Source organism: Cryptotermes secundus, unplaced genomic scaffold (assembly GCF_002891405.2).
Source record: "Cryptotermes secundus unplaced genomic scaffold, Csec_1.0 scaffold165, whole genome shotgun sequence".
In the NCBI taxonomy this organism is placed as follows: Eukaryota; Metazoa; Arthropoda; class Insecta; order Blattodea; family Kalotermitidae; genus Cryptotermes; species Cryptotermes secundus.
Window position 1 is genome coordinate 211,398 of NW_019737087.1, and position 22,105 is coordinate 233,502.

The following is a 22,105-nucleotide window of genomic DNA, read 5'->3' on the forward strand; positions in this document are numbered from 1 at the left end:
CTACATGTTTAATTAATAACTAAGTTTTTTTTTAATTTTTTTAAATGATTCGTATTTAACGAAATGTGGGCACACTGAGGAAACGGGGATTTTTCTCTGTAGTCCTGATTGGTTGTGGATGTCGCTCATTTCTGGCCGTTACGGGCCTAATGGTGAAGAGACAAGTCCCAGTACTGCTGTTTATGCCAGTATCTAACTCGGTCCTTAAACGCATGACAGTTTGAGGTAGTTGAGTGAACTCGGATGTTTTGAATGGCGCCGTAGGTTTTCTCCCTCAGGAAGTGTTTCAGCGGAGATTGAGGTTTTCGTTTGGTGTACGTAGTTCCAAAGATGATTTTAGACCTATAAATGAAAATATTCCAATGCGTATTTAGATTGTACGTATATTTTAATGCTCGAAAATACAGAGCTGAGATCAAATTTTAAGACTAGAGAAAGGTTTCGGTAAGACATTAAGAAATGTGAAGATGTAAGACAACTTGGATGTTCTCATTGAATGGAAAAGTCAAAGAAATTAGAAATGGGAACATTTCAAGAATGGATGGAGCCCCACGTTACTGAAGCAAGCTAAGACGAAATATGCAGCAGAAGAGTTGGAGAAAATCTTAAGTGATGCCGGAACAGGCTAATGACGTCCTCGGAATGAAGAAGAGTGCGTTTATTGTGTTACAATTCAGAGTTTGCTTGCCATACTTCTGACTTCACATTGTCTTCGACTAGCCGTGGATAAAATTGCAGTTATTATTAATATTATTATTGGAGGGGGTGGGTTTCCTCATGCACCTAGACCAGTTATTGGTCCATTGTGCATCCTCCTTTAATTTCTACTGACGCCATACCCTACCGGTACTGGTGCGTGCTATCAGCCCCGTTCAGCCAACGAGGTCGGCCCTCGGTACCTGATATTTCCCCCATCTACCAGAGGCATTGGAAACTACTTGGACGGGAAACTTTGTTGCCTAATTTAGCTCAGAGGTCTCCTAGAGACATGAGGATCTTTTACGTGCCGTAAATCTACGATACGGGACCCACGGCTTGAAGTTCCTCCCGGAGGACTTGTTCCCTGAATTTTTCCGCCCTTAAACATTCCACGGCCTCCGCCGGGTTTGAACCCGCGTACCTTGATACAATTGCAGTTACTCAGATGACAAGAGGCAACGGCCATGTTGACAGTGACAGTAGCGATAACCTACCAGCTTTTGTACGTGAACTGGACGTGTATAAATTTGAATGCCATTGGTGCGCAGTAGCAGTGCTTTTCAGACAGCGGTAGATAAGTAGTCTCCTATTTTACTTGTTCGATTTATGATTTGTATAAGCTGTACAAATGGACGTGGCAGTTGATCGTCGTGGGTTCGAGGTACACTAAAAGCCCTTTTCATGTAGCAGGAAGTCTTCGCTCTTCGTCGGCCCATGTCTCTGTATCCGGCAGGGTTTTCTATTCTGGTGGCTTCTATTTGGATTTCTTGTTACAACGTGTGCGTGGAGCTGATTGCATTCTTACGAATAATCTTTCATGTGGCAAAAAGCGTCTGTTCTCTGTGAACGCTAACACGGCTGATTTAGTTACTGGGGCCCTTTGTTCGGCGTAAATTTTTCATGTTTCCTGTTCTTCGTATTTGACCCAGTCTTCACGACTATATATGCCTGCAAGGATAGCAATTCGCATTTTGAAAAACATAATTCTGCTTCGTTTTTTCTTTCCCCCTTTTTATGTTTTCGTCCACTATTTAGCTTCGTTTATTTCAATGGTTACCAAACTGGGAGATGCTGTGGGGGGTTCAGGAGGGTCATGACACCAAAACGAGAAACCTCCGTGGCCTGTAGTCCGCCTGCAAACTATACCGACCGAGCGACCGCCGCTTGTCGGCGAAGTTAGTGCTAACTTTAGCGGATAGAATGTGTCACGTGTTCAGCGCAACGGTTCCACACGGCCGTTAATCTCGGTTTCCTAGACCGGAGCCGCTATTTTCTTGCAGCAGCTCTTCAGTTATCCTCACGAGGCTGAGTGAACCCCGTTCCAGACCCACTGCTCAGAAAATTTGTAGCACCGGGAATCGAACCCGGGACCTTTGGATCTGTAGCCAGGAACTCTGACCACACAGACTGTCACGGGTCATGACACCGTGAGAAAAAATTAAAAATATAGATTTACAGTTATTGATCGAGGATTTACATTTTAGCATTCGCCAGCATTATTGAACCCCCAAATAAAAAGCACCGAACAGCATTTTCATTTTAATAATTTTGATTTTGCCCACAACTTTTTTGTATTAGGCGCCAGGGCCCCCATCCGTGGGTTCATTTCCCTGTGTTAAATTTTGAAATTTGACTAAGCTGAAGACGTTTTCACATTGCCGGGGATGGCGCTGCAGTCTCCTGAAAAGAGTTAACTTTTTTCCTTTCTAGATGGAAACTGGGACAGTCATGTGAAGGACTCTGAAAGTAAATGTATGTGTGCGTGCGTGTCACATTTTGACGTGGCGCCACAACCGTGGAGCGGAGTAGCAACCCAACTAACGTAATAGCAAACAGCACGAGGAATGTAAAAGAAATTGTATCATCATCATCATCAGTAATCTGTCAAGACGACAGGTCCACAGTGTTGTNAAATTGTATAACTGGAAAATTAATCAATAAAATCACCATGTAAGATTTGAGGTTTTCACGGCGGTGACTATGAAGAATGCCGTCTTCTGGGATGTGGGACCATGTAGACATTGTGTAAACCGACGTTTCGGAAGAACGTATCGTCTCCTTCATGGTATAAAAAATCTGCAGCAACCTGCTCACGCTAGTTCCTCGCTTGCGGATTCTTATACCTTGAAGGAGGCGTTACGTTCCTCCGAAACGTCGGTGTACACAGTGTATTCACGGCGCCTCGTTCCAGTAGACGGCATTCTGCAATAAAACCACATTTGACGTTTTTATGCATATTTTTCTATCTTTCGCCGATTCACCGTAAGTATACGTGTACATTGATAAAATACGTAATAAAATACTTTGGTCATGAATTGGTCATGAAGAAAAATATAAACACTAGTGCAAAGGGTTACATTTCTTTCATTCAAGTAAATGAGGATGGGGCCGGTCACGATAGCCGAGCGGTCTAAGGCATGTATTGTCTTCGCTCGCTTGGAAACTGGGATCGTGGGTTCGAATCCCATTCAGGGCATGGATGTTTAATTTGTGTGTGCGTTTTTCTGTTTGTGTACAGGTAGAGGCCTTGCGACGAGCTGATCACCCGCCCAAAGAAAAAAAAATGAGGTTGGGAGGTGTGAATGTTTGGTGAAAACCAAAGGCATGCGTCATAAAAAGGTTGAGAACCACAAGTTTATTTCCATTGTGTCTTCTCTCGCCTTCGAATGCGGGTACTAGCATTACTCATTTGTCACGTTACATGTCTGAACATTTTTTCCGCCAAGTTCTATTTTAATTACGTAGACCCGCAAGCCATTTTTCATCGTCTTGCATATTGGAATTGTTTCGTCCGTTGCAGTGTATGTCCTTATGTACCTTTTGCTTTAAAACAAATTGAAGAGTGACGCATTTGCATAGCTTTTAATATATATTTTGTCCCTCCTACTTTGACTACGCTCATGGCCAAGATATGACATCCTGTCTGCTGTTGCAACTTTGTACTTGGAGATGACATTCTCCTGTATAAACAATGGCCGTTGTTTTTCTGTTGTTTCTAAGTTCACAGAAAACTCAAAATAGATACTGTGTTTCAGTCTGTCAAAGATTTATATGACAAGTAGATTTGTAATACAAGGTTGCAATAATCCATTTGGAGTAGGATTGACTTTTTCTTATTAAACATATATGCTACGTGTTTGTATCCTTATAGACTCTTTATAGTACATATTTTTAAAGCCTCGTTATGCTACATTTAGTGATAGTTTAATTATGATTTTCATGCAAGTTTTACCTTATCCCAAGTTGTGTACAGCGTGTTATAAATGCTGATGATTTTTTTTTAATTTCATCTAACACATATTAGACAAAAGGTAATATATCCAGTTGTAGTAACCTTCCATATTCTTAATATAAATTTTAAATATATTAGTAGACGTCAGTGAAAGGAGCATTTTAGACTTCAGTGACCGACTTAGTTCCCATTGCCTTACGGCAGCTACAGTCTCCCTGTGTGTATCCATAAGTACGTGTCTCTCTGTTCAGTGTACGGAGGACAATCATGTAGTTCCTGTATAAGTGGATAAGGAAGTTGCATCCGCCTTTCCGTACGCGTGTTTAATCTTTCGACCTTTTCGGCGAATTTCACCGACACGTTCATGGAGGTCAATACTAACCTTTGCCGAGCCAGTATCTTCCTGGTGACTGTTATTTCCACGTATCTGATATCGAAATTAATTACTCTTTTTATAAAAGTATTATAACTTGTATGTGTATGCCTACATGCCACAGTAAATGTTGCTAGGTATCCCGTCTCTAATGCAACAAAGTCAACCTTTTATAAAAGACACTAAAATATATTTAATACACTAAAAGGTGTTTGTTAAATATTTTAAACGTCATTAACTATATAATTCATTCCTTGTTTCTACATGTTTCGGCCAGACATGGGCCATCATCAGGCAAGACTTATTGGGGACACCACTGCACTGTACCCTTTGTCTTCTGTGCCCTTAGGCACATCCTTGTTTTTGTTGTTAATTTCTTTCGTAAGATATTTCTATCGTATCTTCTTTTGCGGTTATTTAAGTCTGTTTATGACGTTTACTTTTGTTGTGTATGCTTTAGTGCTGTCTTCCCTTGTACAAGGTATACCACAATGCAACAGGATGCTGAAATACAATACAGTATGTCATTGGAATTTATAACTTACTTCAACCCGGTATATTCTCATCGAATTAAGGAAGAATGTAAGTTATACCTCTCTGCCATGTATACTGTGTGTATTGTTAAGTGGGGCTCTCAGAAAGAGACTTTGCTTGAAGTAACGGTTATGTATAGTTCTACCCATTGGAAGAAAATTGTAGATGCAATAATATTAAAATGGATCATAGCGAAATAAGATGCAATGCAAATGTATTTAATTGGTTCAGGATATGTCAGTTGAGAAATATTGTGATAACAGTGATGGATATTGGCATACACATATTTTCTTACGTATTAAAGCAATTAATTATACCGTTCGCTAATGGAAGCGCAAACTGGTTCCAACAACGTTTCCTAAAGGCGTTGGTACACAGTGTGAAACATTTTCACAAGTTGTATGTTGATGTACACCTCCTGTAGAGGATAACAGCATTAAATTCCTGAACGCTGATTCGAATTAAGAAGCAAGTAAGTACTTAGCGATCTTGTGGGACCCATATTTCCTCCCTTCCCTCAGTTCCGTTTGTCCTCGCCATGACATTGCCGATGCACGTGACCTGTGCAGCAGAGGCTGGAGTAGTAGTTAGCAATTCAGGTGAACGTTACAGCGAATTGGAACACCTGCGACACTCCTTAGTTAACTGGGTTCACTGAGACGGCTAAATAACTACCAGATTACAGTGATAGATTGATGAGATTTCGAGGGGAGGAGCACACACGCCACATGGCGTTGCAGCACCGCTAGGAATTACAATACGCGGAGCGTCTAGTTTCCACCTGAACCATATGTTTATTGACTCTTGTCTTTCGACATATTTATGCTGCCCTTTGTAACTGTCGTTCTTCCAAACCTAGTTGAAGCCTGACTGCTTAACGTAATCAGTGTTAGTTGAAGCCTGACTGCTTAACGTAATCAGTGTTTTTTTCCCCCTTGGCACTACAGCCCCAGTGGGTCTGGGCCTACCTCCATGACCTTCTCCGCTCACTTCGGTTTTTCTAGATCTTACACATTCGGTAGGACTTTTTGGGCGGGTGATCAGCTCGTCGCAAGGCCTCTACCTGTACACAAACACAGAAAAACACACACACAAACTAAACTTCCATGCACTGAGTGGGATTCGAAACCATGATCCCGGCTTCCAAATGAGCGAAGACAGTACATGCCTTAGACCGCCCAGCTACCGTGACCGGCGTAATCAGCTATGACATTATAGAAACATCTTAATGCCTGCAGCATGTTCGGGGGTTTCTTTCCGAAGTCATACGGTTTAGCCAAAGTTAGGGAGGTGCATTAAGTCGCCTATTTACGTCATTCGTTATAGAGGCATACGTCACTGCTTGGGTTACTTTTCGGCCCTGAAGATGGGGTCTACATGTTCCTCCGAAACATCTGTCGACGAACTAAACGGTGTTATATCCGATAAGATAGACCTCTTCATGACCACCTCTGTGCGAGCCTGATAGCGTACATATCCAATAATGTTTGAAATTAAATTTGCGTATTGTAATGCAGTTCATACTTCTATATTATAGGAAGATGTATCTATGGTGATTCGTTTTAGAGAAATCTGATAAGGTTATATTTGTAAGATTTGAGGCTTTCACGCGGTGACTATGAAGAAAGCAGTCTTCTGGGATTTGGCGCCGTGTATATGNTCTTGGAGGCCATACGTTCCTCCGAAACGTCGGTTAACACCACATATACACGGTGCCAAATCCCAGAAGACTGCTTTCTTCAAGTTTATATTTATTTTTGTGTTAAGTAGCGGCTACTATTAATGCACATGCCCCATGCCAAATTTGATCAGAATCCTTTAAAAATGATTTTAAATCATGAAAATATGAAGTTAAATTTATGTCACTTTCTCCGGATTATACATTATTTGGTGTGTTACTTAACAACGTTCTCAGTATCGGAAGTATTGAGCGTCGGGTGATTGGAGTAGTAGGTGAAATAGAAGCGGTCATGGCCTAATCAATGTACTTTCCCGGAATTTGCTTGGAGGGGCTGAGGAAACACAAGAAAGAACTCGAGACAGCCAGGGACTCGGCTCGAACCCCACCCGCGTACAAGCATAGGGCGGTACCTATGAGAATTCGCTCATTGGGAGTAAAGCAATCATAGAATCCCCACTGGCAAGTTCAACTACAATATTATTCGCGCAGATAACCTTTTCTCCCGTTTCTTATAGTGCCCTTACGTAGAGATTTCGCCAAACCAGTCTCTTTTTTAATTGGAATATTATGACGAAAGCTTGCTGTCCTTCCGTGCGAGTTCATACACATCTTAAAAATCGTGTATTCTGCTTTGTTGTTTAAAAGCTGTTGCGATGTCACGGCACGTTTTCGAAATGGATGCCAGTTCGTAGCTCATCCATTGTAGAAACTTGCAGCTAGTTTTTTAGTGCATTTACCTTCCACCCAGCTGCACAGATTATACTGAGACTGTCGGCACATTAGACAAACGGAATCAGTTAACTGTGTATACTAATGCAATCTAAGTTGTGGTAACGGTCATAAAGGTTTTTGCCACCAAGATTTGGTTTCACGAGCTAAGTAGGCCATGGCATTGTTTCACCCTCACCACACACAGGCCTAACATTATACCGCCACTAGCACGGCTTGGTTTCTTCGATTAGTTAGCCTCGTTCCTTTAAACCAGATTTAATCTTGATACCGCCTTTACTTGGCCTCTTAAGTCCCCTTTGTTAAAATGGAGTGAACTGCCAGAAGATTGAGTCTGGCATAAATTATGGAGAGGAATTGTAGTATGATTTCTGTCCACTGGGCCTATGTTCTGGAAGTATGTATGAAAACTGAACATTATTATCCGGAAAGTTAAATTATTGGTTCCAAAATAATTCCGAATTAATTCACTTTTAATATAACATAACTCCGTGGTTTTAGTCCTCAAGCGAACTATACCGACGGAGCGACCGCCGCTTGTCGGCGAAGTTAGTGCCAACTTTAGCGGATAGAGGATGTCGCGCGGTCAGCGCAACAAATCCCCACGGCCGTTAATTTCGGTTTTCTAGACCGGAGCCGCTATTTCCTTGAAATAGGTCCTGAGATATCCTCACGAGGTTGAGTGGACCCCGTTCCAGACCCACTACTTAGAAAATCTGGTAGCGCCGGGAATCGAACCCGGAACTCTGGATCTGTAAGCATGAACTCTGACCACTAGACCACAGTGACGGTCGTCACATTTAATGTAACATCTCGAAATGGCTTTTAACCTGTCATTTAAAAAGACGGCGAACTCGCTGTGCATTTTCCGTTAAATTAACCAAGATGTAATTATCTCTTTGTATTTTGTGAATTGAAAGTGTAGGAGGGTCTGAATTCCATTTGTGCAATCCGTCAATTACGCCAAACTGTCAACCAGACCAACTAGTAAGAGAAGTCAATGCAAAAGCAGAGATCGACAACAGTTCGAAAGCTAACAAACGGTCAGAAACGTAGTGTGGATTTGGAACTGTGAAATTCATCTGCGCACAGTTGGCCGCGCATGTTATATATAATAATCTGGGCGCCTTAAAGTCCCATTTACGTTACAGATATCGGCAGTTAAAGATTGCTGAGGAAACGATGGCTGTTTGTCTTCCAAACATTAATAAAGCAACAAATTAAATTTATGAACAAAATTCCTATCGATTTCAATCAATTGGTATTCGTAGTTTCCACTGCCGAATAAATTGTTAAATAATTTACTGATTTTGATCTATGATTGACGAATTTAGACTCCGTGCTATGATTTGCGATTTTTTATTCCAACCTTCATAACCTTCCACGTTATTTCAAATTTTAAACCGGCCCATATTCCGTGTAAATCTCGCAGATTCTCTACCTAAAATATCTTTGAGGACGCATAATCGTAAGCAGCGTTATTTACAGGTATAAATATGTTACTTATTTTGTGAAAGTTTGTATTAAATTATGCAAATATGAACTATGATCGCAAGGGGCGCTATACAAGAGCCCTCATTGAACACGTGACACTTCTTCCGTAAGGTTGTCTTCTGGAGGAATAGGACGTCCTCAAGAGATGTTTTACTCAAAGTGTATTTGGTGTCTTCAGATAAATTGAAATTTCCTGCCACCCTTTTGCAGTATAGACTAGCCATCTACAGCATCTCACAGAAGTGTAAGAGCCATAGCTCAGACTGTCTTCCCACATCGGCGGCCTGGGATCAGTCAGAGTTCAGGTCATGTGGGATTTATGGTGGACAAAATGGCAGTCGGATGTGTTTCCTCCAAGTAATTCTGTTTCATCTTCCAGTTCTTGTTGCATCAACTGGTCCATATTCATTAATCAGATCTCTATGGCAACCGCGTCGTTAACTAAAGTAAAAGAAAAAGGAGCTATAAAACAAACTAATATTCTTTATTTCTGCGGAAATTTTTGGCATGAAAATGGTTAACCCTGCAATATCTAGAATATCTGCATTCAGAGGTTCAGGAAATGTCCATGCAAGTGAAAACTACCGAGACCATTTTCAACTTGTGATCGAAGTGTGTGTAAATAGCAAATGCTGGTATGTGTCACCCCCACTAGTCACCTTAGCGCATCAACCGACGCCTGCTAAAAGGAGTGCATTGAGTTCGCGCACGAAGTTTCGTATACAGTAATTATGAAACAAATGGAAGTACCTTTCTGTGTACTAACGTGTATAAAACATGAACGACAAATCAGTATGGCTGTAATTGTACAACATTATGTGTCATTTTCTAAGCCGTCCCACATTACATATGTTTTTCTTCAATTATCTCGTATTACACCCGTTCCAGTATTAATATGAAGTTTATTCGTTGTGTTTTGAATTTGAGTTCTGGTCTTAATGGACGTGCTTGCCTGTATTTTCATGTCACTTCCTGTGCGTTCTGAATATCAGCTGAATGAGCTAAAAACTGTCAAAATGGAGACCTCTACGGTCACTTCTGTTAATGGCGGAAAATTTCCTTCCCTGGTTCCCGCTATAACATGTCTGCTTCTGCACTTTTCATTCCTTGACTTTTATTTTGAAACAAACTTTAGCTTCCTACCTATTGAAGAAAATTGTAAGGTTGTTTGCACGAAGTTTAATTGAACGAATCTCATGAGGGAGAGGTGGGGGCACTGTGCTACAACCCGAAAGATCGCGGGATAGATTCCCGATGAGGTCATTAGATTTCTTCAATTAACCTAATCCTTCCATCCTCACTATGGCCCTCGGGTCAACTCAGTCTCTAAGAGAAATGAGTACCAGGAATCTTCCTGGAGGATAAAGGGCTGCCGGATCGTAAGGCTGACAACCTCACCGCCATCTGTGAGCCGATTCTTTAGAACACGTGGGAGCCTCGACGTCTTACAGCCCTATGGGCCCTCACGGCCTGGTACAGGGATAGCTTTTGACGGAGAAATGACAACTGTTCGTGCTTGCGTGTTCATTCTCCCAGGTAAATATCGGGAAGGTAAGGTGAAGAAAATGATTTCCTTTGCAATTCACGCTGTTTCGGAATTTATGTCCACCGTTCCTACAAGCCACAAAAATGATAAATTAAGATACATAATTATATATTATAATAATATTATTCTTAGTGGGGTGAGACTGAGTCCACCTGGTACTGCGGTCACTACTGACGTATTGTACTAACCCAACATGATAGATGATGGTGATTGTTGAGCAATTGGTGGAATGAAGATTGGCAGGGGAGACCGAGGTACTCGAAGAAAACGTGCCCCAGCTCCATTTTTTCCACCGCAAATCCCACATGATCAGACCCGGGCCGCCGCGGTGGAAAGCCAGCGACTAACTGCCTGAGCTGTGGCGCGGCCCTTCCAGCAAGAGTTAAGTTGAATATTATTATTTCCCTTACTCTGATTTTGTGACTGTGAGCCCGGATAACTCAGCATAGTCTCCAGACTGGCTCTGAGGCCCACCCATCCTCCAATCCAGTAAGTACAAGGGGCACTTTTCTCGGGGGTAAAGCGTTCGGGGCGTGAATCTAAACACTCACCTCCATCTACTGCCGAGGTCAGGAACGGTAGAGCTCCCCTACACATATTTATGGCTCGAGGCTTAATTAAGTAAGCAAATGGGCAATTTCACCATACCTTTACCTACCCATGTGACCAGTCGAATTGTAAGGAAAGGGATGTGGAATTACGGGGTCGGTTGCTGCATGGCTCAGGGAAGGGCAGATCAAGCCGTGTTATGAACTCCAGATGTTGCGTGCTACATGTCTCTCATATCCGTGTTTTTTTTATATGCAGTATACCACAATTAACTGGAGAGTCAACACACTCGTTCTTCTCCTTGTCTGCAGTAGTATCAGCGTTCCAAGGCAGGCACCTTGGTCTGTCCCAGATCGTAATTAATTACGAAGCAGTACTTTAGTCCTTTGACACGTCTCCATGACTGTTGAAACCTCTGTCTATATCGGGAAACATAACACAGAAAAGCGAGTATACAGTCATGATCCGAGCGGGATTCGACGCCGCGATCGTAATGTTCGAGAGCCGTTCTTGCATTACTCCACGTGGCCTGTGTTTGAATAAAAAGTCTGCAGTAGCAACTTCCGGTCTATGCATAATATCGGTTACCTTCCTGATTGATTGCTTTACCTGCAACACGAGGTCACTCGAATGTGTCTTCCTTGCTTCGCAGAGGTTGAGACCCCTAGTATTTAATTGTGCCATTTCCTTTTTTTTTTGTTGCCCTGTGCCACAAAGCTGACACCTGCAACCCGTGATTAATATCGAAGCTGTGTTTCAACTTGCCTCCGTGAGCCACGTCTGGCTCCCAGCTTGCAATACATTTGTTGTGAGAACGTCTAGTCTCCTTTTTTAAAAAATATTGATGTCCTAAAAAGTGATATCTTCTAGGATATAATGTCATGTAATCCATTGAAAGCCAACCGACGTTTCGGAGGAGCATATAACCCCTATCTTCAGGTTCGAATAAGCCGAGGAAGATTCCAGCGTGAAAGCAGCATCTGCTTGCACCTTGCTCGGCTTATTCGACCCTGAAGATGGAGACGGCAGGTTCCTCTGGAACGTCGGTTGAATTCCAACGGACTACACGGCGGTATATCCCAGAAGTTAGTACTCTTCATAACCACCGCTGTGAGAATCTCAGTTCCTACGACGATGTCTTCGTTCGGCAAGATAACTAAAGTGGTTATTGACTACAGTGTTGAATGAGACATGGAAAAATCATAAAGGCTGAAAAACAGTGATCATTGCCTGTTTTAAGGTATTGTCACAACATTAACCTGATTGGATTGAGGATCACCACGAAATATCTCTTGTCCTAACATCCCCCTTCTGACTCCCTGAATTCTGTTTCTTCTTCGCAACAAGAACATACACTGCAGTAGAAGTTAGTAAATATATTCCATAATTCGTATCCATCAAGTGAAAAAAGTAAAGTTGTCCCTGTGCTTAATTAAATAAGCACCACGCCATGAAGACGTACGGGGTGTGGATATATTCTTGACCTTGCCCTAGTGGAGGTCAGTGAATAGCTTCACGCCTGGCCGCTTTACTTCAGAGGAAACCGCCACCCAATATTCTATGGGTAGGTGGCTGCTTGGCCCTCAGAGCCGCTCTGGACGCTGAGGAGAAATTCTCTTGCCCGTGCCTGGAAACGATCCTCGACCATCCAGCCCGAAATCCTTCGTTATACTCACCGAACTATTATCAATCCAGTAGCGAGTTTAACAATAAATTTACCTACATCCTTTTCTTGTACATATGGCGTTATGCTTAAATAGAAGGATAACGTATTTCTGCTCCTGTATCACAAACTTGGCAGTGTTTCTCAGAGTCCGTGTGCAGCTTACGAACGGAAGGTGCTGCCCCAGTGTTCTTCTGGAAAGACAGAGAAGAAGAACAATACATGTACAGTAAAATCCTACGGCACTGTATAAATTCGAACCTGGTAGTTTCAAAATATAAATCTGGAACTTTAGGGGCCCGCGCGGAAATTTGAACTTAAAGTGATCCTCGTAAAGGAAAGATTACTCGCCAGTTTTGTGTCACGTGCGTATCCTGCGGCAGGAGCTGTAGTGGTATCTGCTTGAAGGTTTCCAAGTGTGGTGAGAACTAATTTCATGTCGTAGCCCGTTAATCAGTATCTGATACCCAGTGAAGGGCCCCCTCCCTCCGTATTCATTAACATGGCATCGTAGTAATTAATTCTCCGTCTCAGGCCTTAAGCCGTTCCCATGCGTACAAGACAAAGTAGCTGTAGCATAACACTGTAGCTGTTACCCGGGCGACGACCTGAAAGGACGCCTCGGGTGCAGTTCACATCTTCTGTGCGAAGGATTATGTTTTTTACTGAGGTCAGGGTACAGTAAGTGTAGTGTATCAGCTGGTTTCTAAGAGAACGGAGATTGCCATGACTTCATCAGAGTTCAGTTGTTTGGGATAGGTGGTGGAGACTTTTCCCTATAACGATATCAATTTGAAACAAACATGAAAAGGTCGTCTGTACGAGTAATATCAGGAGGTCTCAAACATAGTGTTCTGGAAAGAACATATGTTAACCATTATTCTTAAAACCCTTAAATGTGTATGGCCTTCCTAGTATTTTCCATTGGTACAGATTTCAACTGCCTTATATTTGCCACATTTAACCTCAGAGTTTGTTTTGCAATATTAACAAAAAATATAAAATACCCATAAACGTTGATAATATATTTACGTATCAAATTCCACAGGCCTAACTTCAATTAATAGTTCATTAGTGATTACCATCGCCGATCACAGTGGCCGCGCGGCCTAAGGCATGAACCGTCTTCGCCCGCTCGAACATTGGGATCATGGGTTCGAATATCATTGGAGGCATAGATGTCTGTGTGCCTTTGTTCTGTGTTTGCCTTGCGACGTGCAGATCCCCCGTCCAAGGAGTCCTACCGACTGTGTATAGGATTAAGAAAGTGAGAATGTAGCAAGTTCCTGAAGTCTGTAGAGCCAGAGAGAGAGAGAGTCATTGCCATCAAACGGAGAAATAAATATTAGGCCCACGTTTCGCGAGGTAGCCATGTTTTGTTCGCATCGTAAAAGAAAATACTGAAACCTGCGTAATTTTCGAAGAGCAGTTCTCACGTAACATTCCAAGATCGTTCATAAAGTTGTTGGTCGTGTTATTTCATACATTTGCTCCGTCGCCAAATTAAAATTACTGATTATAGGAAAAGAAGGAGTTCAGCGGTAGGAAAGGGCGATATGATGATATGGCGTACATTTCACCTCTGACACGAATTCGTTAACTGGTTCAAAAGATATTAGGGGAGGGCGTGCACACGGACATATGATAAGCCTGTCTTTCGTGGATAAAACAAGGGAGGTAAGGTAAAAAGGTAAAGATGTCCCTGCGCTTAACTAATTAAACACTACGTCATGAAAACGTATGTGGGGATGGATATATATATATCCACGTATTCTTGACCTCGGTACTATTTGAAAGTGAATGGTCAGTTTCACGCCCCGGCTGCTTTACCTCGGGGAAATATCCCCCGGTTCCCACTGGGCCCCAGAACCGGTCCGGACGACGGGGAGTGGAGAAAGATCTTGTCCCTTCCGACTGCGCTATCCTGGCTACAAAATAAGGGAGGTAGAATAAAAAACAAGTTCTGTTGTACTCATTCTGTAGAATTTGTCACATAATTACCGACGTTACTAAAGAACTTCGTGATTTTAAGAGAAGACTAGACTAAGGAAATTCATGGTACAATTTGCTTCAGAATATTCTATTTCCCCTTCTCCTTTATAAAGATATGGAGATTAAATATGTAAGAGTATAATTTAACCCGTTGTTGTGTTTGGATGTGAAACTTGATCTTCTCATGTCACTCTAAGAAAAGAAGGCAGGTATGAGTGTCTGTGAACGAAGTGCGGAAGAAGGTAACAATTTGTGCTTGTTACTTACAGTTGGTTAATTGCGCCTATTGTTACGATAAATACATAAAGGTCAACAAAAATGACACATTTATCTAGAGTGTGGCAACAAATGTATACAGAGTTTGATGGGAAAAACTTATAGGCTCAATATGGTTGAATATATCACTATATATGGTGAATTTTTTCTTTTTTCCGATTTTCAAAACTACTTTATACTAATTCCACATAAATATAAACGTAGCAAAATAAAGAAGACAGTAATGTGTTTGTGGTCTCTTTCATGCACAACATAAATGAAAGTAGGCGTATGTTGCTTATGAAGTTAAATTGAAATATCTGCTAATAAAATAATAGTGTAACCTGACTTACATAAGTTTATGACAGATACAAAACGTCTTCTTTTGCATAGAATGAGATTTTTTTACGTTGAAATGTCCCTGTCGAGCAAGTTAGCTGAAGTGGTAACGCTCTTGACTTGTACTCATGGGTATTCGTTTCAGGTATTTGACGGGCAATCTTACTTTATAACTTGACCTCCTCTACGTCTTCCCTCCCTTTGTCCATAAAAATACAACGATAGAACCTTGAAACAGACTACGGCCTTCTTTATTCTTCATTACTCTCCCCATATTGATGCTACATGTTCTCTGCAGTTGATATGTCATCGCCAAATACCCACCAAACCAAGCAGTCTCTTTTCAGACGTTCCTGGTACTGAGTTACTACAGCTTATCTGATCCTTAATGTCACATTTCCTCCCTCAGAGCGATTTTCTTTGTCTGCAATTTGCCGGATTTGCTCAGTCCTGGGAATGTTCAGTGCTTTATTTGTTTGCCGTTCGGCCCATGGCGGAAACTCCAGATTCGGCAAATTGTAACATTTCTGACAGCAGTGGCTGGACGCTCTCTTGCTTTTAAGTACGTGTGGTGAAGATAGAAGAAAACAATTTAAAGTAACTAATATTAATAAAACAATAAGATTACATTATGTAAGATAATTGACATATTCGTATTTCCGAGAGATTGAAAATTAATATTATTCAGAACGAAAAGTAGTGGGTCTGGAACGGGGTCTACTCAGCCTCCTGAGGATAATTGAGGAGTTTTTCAAGGAAATAGCTGCTCCGATCTAGAAAACCGAGATTAACGGCCGTGGGGATTCGTTGCGCTGACCACGCTACACCTCTATCCGCAAAAGTGGGCCGACAAGTGGCGGTTGCTCAGTCGGTATAGTTTGTTTGCGGACTACAGGTCACAGAGCTTGTTTTGTTTTTTGTTTTAGTAGTCTTGTATCGTCAAATAAGGCAACTGGATAATTTGTTTTGATACGCTATAGTGAACTTGAGAAGATAATGTAAAAATGCCTCCAAAAATTTAAAAGAAACTACAAGACATGGAGCGGAATTCTCTATATACATAGAAGTAGATGCTCCTCGTAGCCAGATTTGTAAGTGTTAAAATGAAACACGATTTTTTTTACAACTTCCGTAATTATATTCAAAAAATCTTGAGTGGAAATACCTGGCCCCAAACATCTTATTCCGTGATGATGATGATGATAACTAGAATGATATTAGCACAAAATGCACACAAACATTTGTACACTGGGCGGATTTGAACTTTGAATTCATGGTTTTCACAATTTTACAATTCCTATAACAAGTTCCAGATAAAAGAAATCCTGTTTTATATCGTTACTGTCATTTGTCGCTACGGCCACTTGGACTGAGGCATGTACAGTCTTCCGCAGATCCCTCATTCGGGTCATAACATCGAAACGTATTTGGGACCTGGAGATATGTCCTTTTTATTCTGTATTTGTGCTGCTCTGCTTGGGTAGCAGCCTTACATTCGGCTGATCCCTATCCAAATTAGTCCCACAAAGTGTCTGTACTGTGTAACATTCATAGTTTCAGAAGTTCAGTCTGAATTTGGACAGGCCAAGAGGAGTCATTTCTGAAGGCTGAAGAAGAAATAATTACAATTTAGCGAACTTCTCTGTTTCTGATCCCGTCGATAGGACGGACGGACGGACGGACACATGCGAGTTTGGATGTGATGCCAGCAGAGAGGAGGATGTTGAACAGGACGGACACATGCGAGTTTGGATGTGATGCCAGCAGAGAGGAGGATGTTGAACAGGACGGACACATGCGAGTTTGGATGTGATGCCAGCAGAGAGGAGGATGTTGAACAGGACGGACACATGCGAGTTTGGATGTGATGCCAGCAGAGAGGAGGATGTTGAACAGGACGGACACATGCGAGTTTGGATGTGATGCCAGCAGAGAGGAGGATGTTGAACAGGACGGACACATGCGAGTTTGGATGTGATGCCAGCAGAGAGGAGGATGTTGAACAGGACGGACACATGCGAGTTTGGATGTGATGCCAGCAGAGAGGAGGATGTTGAACAGGACGGACACATGCGAGTTTGGATGTGATGCCAGCAGAGAGGAGGATGTTGAACAGGACGGACACATGCGAGTTTGGATGTGATGCCAGCAGAGAGGAGGATGTTGAACAGGACGGACACATGCGAGTTTGGATGTGATGCCAGCAGAGAGGAGGATGTTGAACAGGACGGACACATGCGAGTTTGGATGTGATGCCAGCAGAGAGGAGGATGTTGAACAGGACGGACACATGCGAGTTTGGATGTGATGCCAGCAGAGAGGAGGATGTTGAACAGGACGGACACATGCGAGTTTGGATGTGATGCCAGCAGAGAGGAGGATGTTGAACAGGACGGACACATGCGAGTTTGGATGTGATGCCAGCAGAGAGGAGGATGTTGAACAGGACGGACACATGCGAGTTTGGATGTGATGCCAGCAGAGAGGAGGATGTTGAACAGGACGGACACATGCGAGTTTGGATGTGATGCCAGCAGAGAGGAGGATGTTGAACAGGACGGACACATGCGAGTTTGGATGTGATGCCAGCAGAGAGGAGGATGTTGAACAGGACGGACACATGCGAGTTTGGATGTGATGCCAGCAGAGAGGAGGATGTTGAACAAGACGGACACATGCGAGTTTGGATGTGATGCCAGCAGAGAGGAGGATGTTGAACAGGACGGACACATGCGAGTTTGGATGTGATGCCAGCAAAGAGGAGGATGTTGAACAGGACGGACACATGCGAGTTTGGATGTGATGCCTGCAGCAAGGAGGATGTTGAACAGGACGGACACATGAGAGTTTGGACGTGATGCCTGCAGCAAGGAGGGTGTTGAACAGGACGGACACATGTGAGTTTGGATGTGATGTCAGCAGAGAGGAGGATGTTGAACAAGACGAGTAAAGGAAGCGCCTCTTGTATTAGCCAGCCGAAATGATGGCACTGAGGCGGAGAAGGCAGAAGGGACGAGATTTAAATGGTCTTCTCAGTTCCCTTGGTGGCGAAGATTAACAGGAGCACTTAGCGGAGTAGGGGAGACGTACAATGCATGTCTCCCACCCGCTCCTCGCGAGCCGACACATGAAAAATGAAAGCTTTTCTCTCCCCCGCTCCGAGAAGGAGAGTGAAGCGGCCTGCTGCTGGGGAGGATGTTGATGCGGGGAGCATTCAGCCGGCAGAAGGGGTGGCAGCACATTTCACCGGGAATATGTAATTCACTAATCCATAAGCTTTGTTCACTGTGACAATATTATAGAAAAATTCACTATTCACTATTGGATGCGCTAAATATATGCCAATTTTTGGGTATGACTGTATATATAGAGGTGCCACTGTTCGTGTGTAATATTGTAAAATATCATGGCCCGTGTGTGGAAGGCCATAATACATAATTTTTTATTATTTAATTATGTATTTAATAGGAGATCCCCGTATTCACAATCCGTTCACATCATAACATACAACATTGTAACGAAAATATGAAATGCGTATTTCAAGAGACATCTTAATAAAAAGAAGATCTGGGAAGAACTACTTTCCTCTCACTACATATTGAGTATTTGTTACGAAGTGGAACGCAAAGAAATCACCGCTTTCAGCGGTTCTCCTATTGCTGCGTGAGTATTCTTTGCCGCGAGACCTTGTTTATCGAACCATTGTCTATCAACTGCAGTCTTTTCTGGCATGTTGAGGGGACACACAGACAGCAAGATGATAATATAAACTTTATTTTTATCTAAAAATGGTAAAGTTTTCTTTGTACTTAACTAATTAAGAACTACGCCACGAAATTAAAAAGAAAGAAAAAAAAAGGAAATATGCTGAAATGATGATAGCTCGAAAATTCACCTACTGGCAGATTAAATAATGCCTGCAATCAGCGCATGCAGCTCCTAGTCTCACATACTGCACGAAGGCGTTGTTTAACGATGCTGCCATAGGGTATACAGCGTCAAATACCCGATGCTTAGTGAATGACGAACTAGAAAGAAGCGGTTGTGGCTTGCTTTGAGATATTACCCCTGAATTTGTCTGGAGGGACTGAGGACAACCACAAAAAACTCGGGATAGCTTTCTTCTGGTTGAGAACTGAACCAAGGTCAGGAGACATACTCACTCTACTGCGACGCCTACGAGTTTCAAGGAGATGATACTCAATTTTAGGAGTTCTTTCTCAGAGCCTAGCCAATGAGCTACACGTTTCTGTAACTAATTTAACTGAAGACAACTACACTCTATTGCAGGCCTACACACTTTTCGATTTATGTAAGAATTGGTATAGACAGCCATTAAGAAATCTTGAACCTCCTTAACTGCCATCAGCAATGTCACTATTTCGGCCAGGCGAAGTTGCGAGGCAGGAACAGAACTAGACATATTCAGATCTAAAAGTGTGTGACGATGGTGCATTAGTACAAATATTATGTGTCTGGACATTTTTGTAAGTCAGTAAGCTTTTAAAAGTGCAAAGTTTTATTCTTGAAATGTTAGTTTGAAAATAAGTCTATGGCTGTCATGTGAAAGAAACTGTTGTGACTTCGTATAACTTCTTAGATTATTAAACGACACTAGATCTGTATCAACTGAAGGTTATGAAGTGTTGAACGAGATTGGAAGATGATTATAAATGGTTAGTAGGTAAAGTTTTTGCAGAGCCTGCCTTGAGCCATCTCACTCATGATAACCCATGTTACAGCCTGGGTGTCCGAGAGCTATCGCTGTTCCGGTCACTCGGACAATGATATTAAGTCCGCGGACCAGCTCTTCAAAAGCTAGTAATCTTTCATCTGACCAAGAAATTTCCTGCTACTTACTGAACTTCAAAGCTCATAGCCGTATTCACAAAAGCCTCCACTGCCATGTATCCCGTCCCAGAGCCAGTCTCTACGTCACCACTTCCCGTTTCTTTAAAATCTGATTTCAGTTAATTTCCCTTATGGGCCCTTACACTCCACGTTTCAGTCCATTTATAATTTGCCCTGCCTAACTCGTTCCAAAAAATTCTGCCACATCCGAGGACCTCTGCAACGTCCCGTAACGTTTTCTTTCTAAGGCGAGTTGTTAGTCGCGTCCAGCCGCTACCTGGAGGATCACCACTCATCGGCTGTCGTCTTCAGCTCATTGAGTACACTCGCTGCGATCGTCCATATCTGAAGACCATGGAGTTAGGCTGAGTAAGAACAGTAAGTTTACGCGTTAAAACAAATAAGATTTGCCACTTATATTGTAGCAATTACACTAACAAAATATTCATTCGTTTTTCATATTCTCTTACCAAACTTTGTCCTTAGGTGCGCCTAATCATAAGTTCCAACTGTTCTCGCATTTTCACTCTTGTCATTTTTCAGAGGTAAGAAGTTTGTAGAAAATTCTGGAAATGTAATGAGTAAATTTGTTATGTTTTCCTACGTGTTCCTCATACGTTAAACCAAGTATACCTTTCCGATGTCAGGAAGAATTCTTACAGAAGCCGTTATATGACTTTTTTTTTAACTTCCTCTTCCTCACTTGTCTCTTGATTTGTGTTGTAATAAATTTTTCTGTTCCATAAAGTTGTAGTAGGGCTTGCACTTCTCAGCTCATTCTCTGTGTAAGTTGAGACACCGTTTGTCGAACTGTAGCTTAGCATTCGGACTTCCGGATATCTGTCCCGGATTCAACGTCGTTAATTACACACAGAGATATTGGGTTTTCAGACTTTATCCATCGTCCTGGTTTTTAAGATAACTAAGAAAAAAACACGACGTTTCGGAAACTGGATCTGTTTCCATCCTCAGGTGAGGAAAAATGCCTATTCTGTTGGGTCCCTTAGAAAGAGCTAGCCTCAATCACTGAACAACCGAGACTAGCTCTTTCTAAGGGACCCAACAGAATAGGTGTTTTCCCTCACCTGGGAACGGAAACAGATCCAGTTTCCGAAACGTCGTGTTTTTTTCTTAGTTATCTTAAAAACCAGGACGATGGATAAAGTCCGAAAACCCAATATCTCTGTGTGTTATACACCATCGTCAGAATCCTATAGTAACTACTCGTTAATAACTGTTTATCATTCGTGAGTTATATCCAGTTGTATTGTAACAACTGCTGAGTGTATGTGTTATGTTATTGAATATGACAGAGTAATTCTGAGTTATAAAGTGGGAGGGATATGCTAGGAGTCGTGAGCTCTTTCAGTATTTGATGAATTGGGGGGGGGGGATCACGAAAGCTGTTTACCAGCCTAGATCCGAGTAGAATACTTTCGAAATACGAATCAGATTAGGCAGGCCTTACTGCTATGGCAACCTTCTCCATTGGGTCATAGGAATGTGTAGTCACTTGTTTCGATCTAAAAATGTAAATGCATAAGAACAAAATTTTTGGACGAGTTGCGTAAGTTCTAATCTTGCCTCGCCTTAGTGAGTGACGGGCGACTCATGTTTGCATAACCATGACGTCAGGTTTGGAGGAAATTCAACAATAATAATTATATTAGTTATTTAAGACCGGGATTGCGTTGAAGCGTGCTTGGTAAACAGATGGTCATGTATAGGGTCCCCCATAGGAGCTTACTCAACTGGAAACATCTGAAGCACTCAATGGATCGATCAGTAAATCAATTGTTATGATTATTTCTCTGAGTTCAGATGAATTTATAGCGTTTCGCTCTATGAAGGGAAACTTCTGGGTTTATGACCCATCATAGTGAATAGCTTGAAAGTCGTAATGAACACCTCTGCATGAACACGTAACTTAGCAAGCTGCTGCACACGCATACATCTCAGGCTGTATTTCTGTTCTTTGAGAGTGAAGATTATGTCATTTTCTTGTTATATGGGGGGAATAGGTAAAGCTATAGCTGTAACAGGCCGTGGAGGCCCACAGCGTTGTGAGACGTCGAGGCTACCACATTTACTAGAAAATCGGATCGCAGATGATGGTGAGGTTGTCAGCCTTACGCGCTGGTCGCACTTTATCCCCAGGAAGTTTCCTG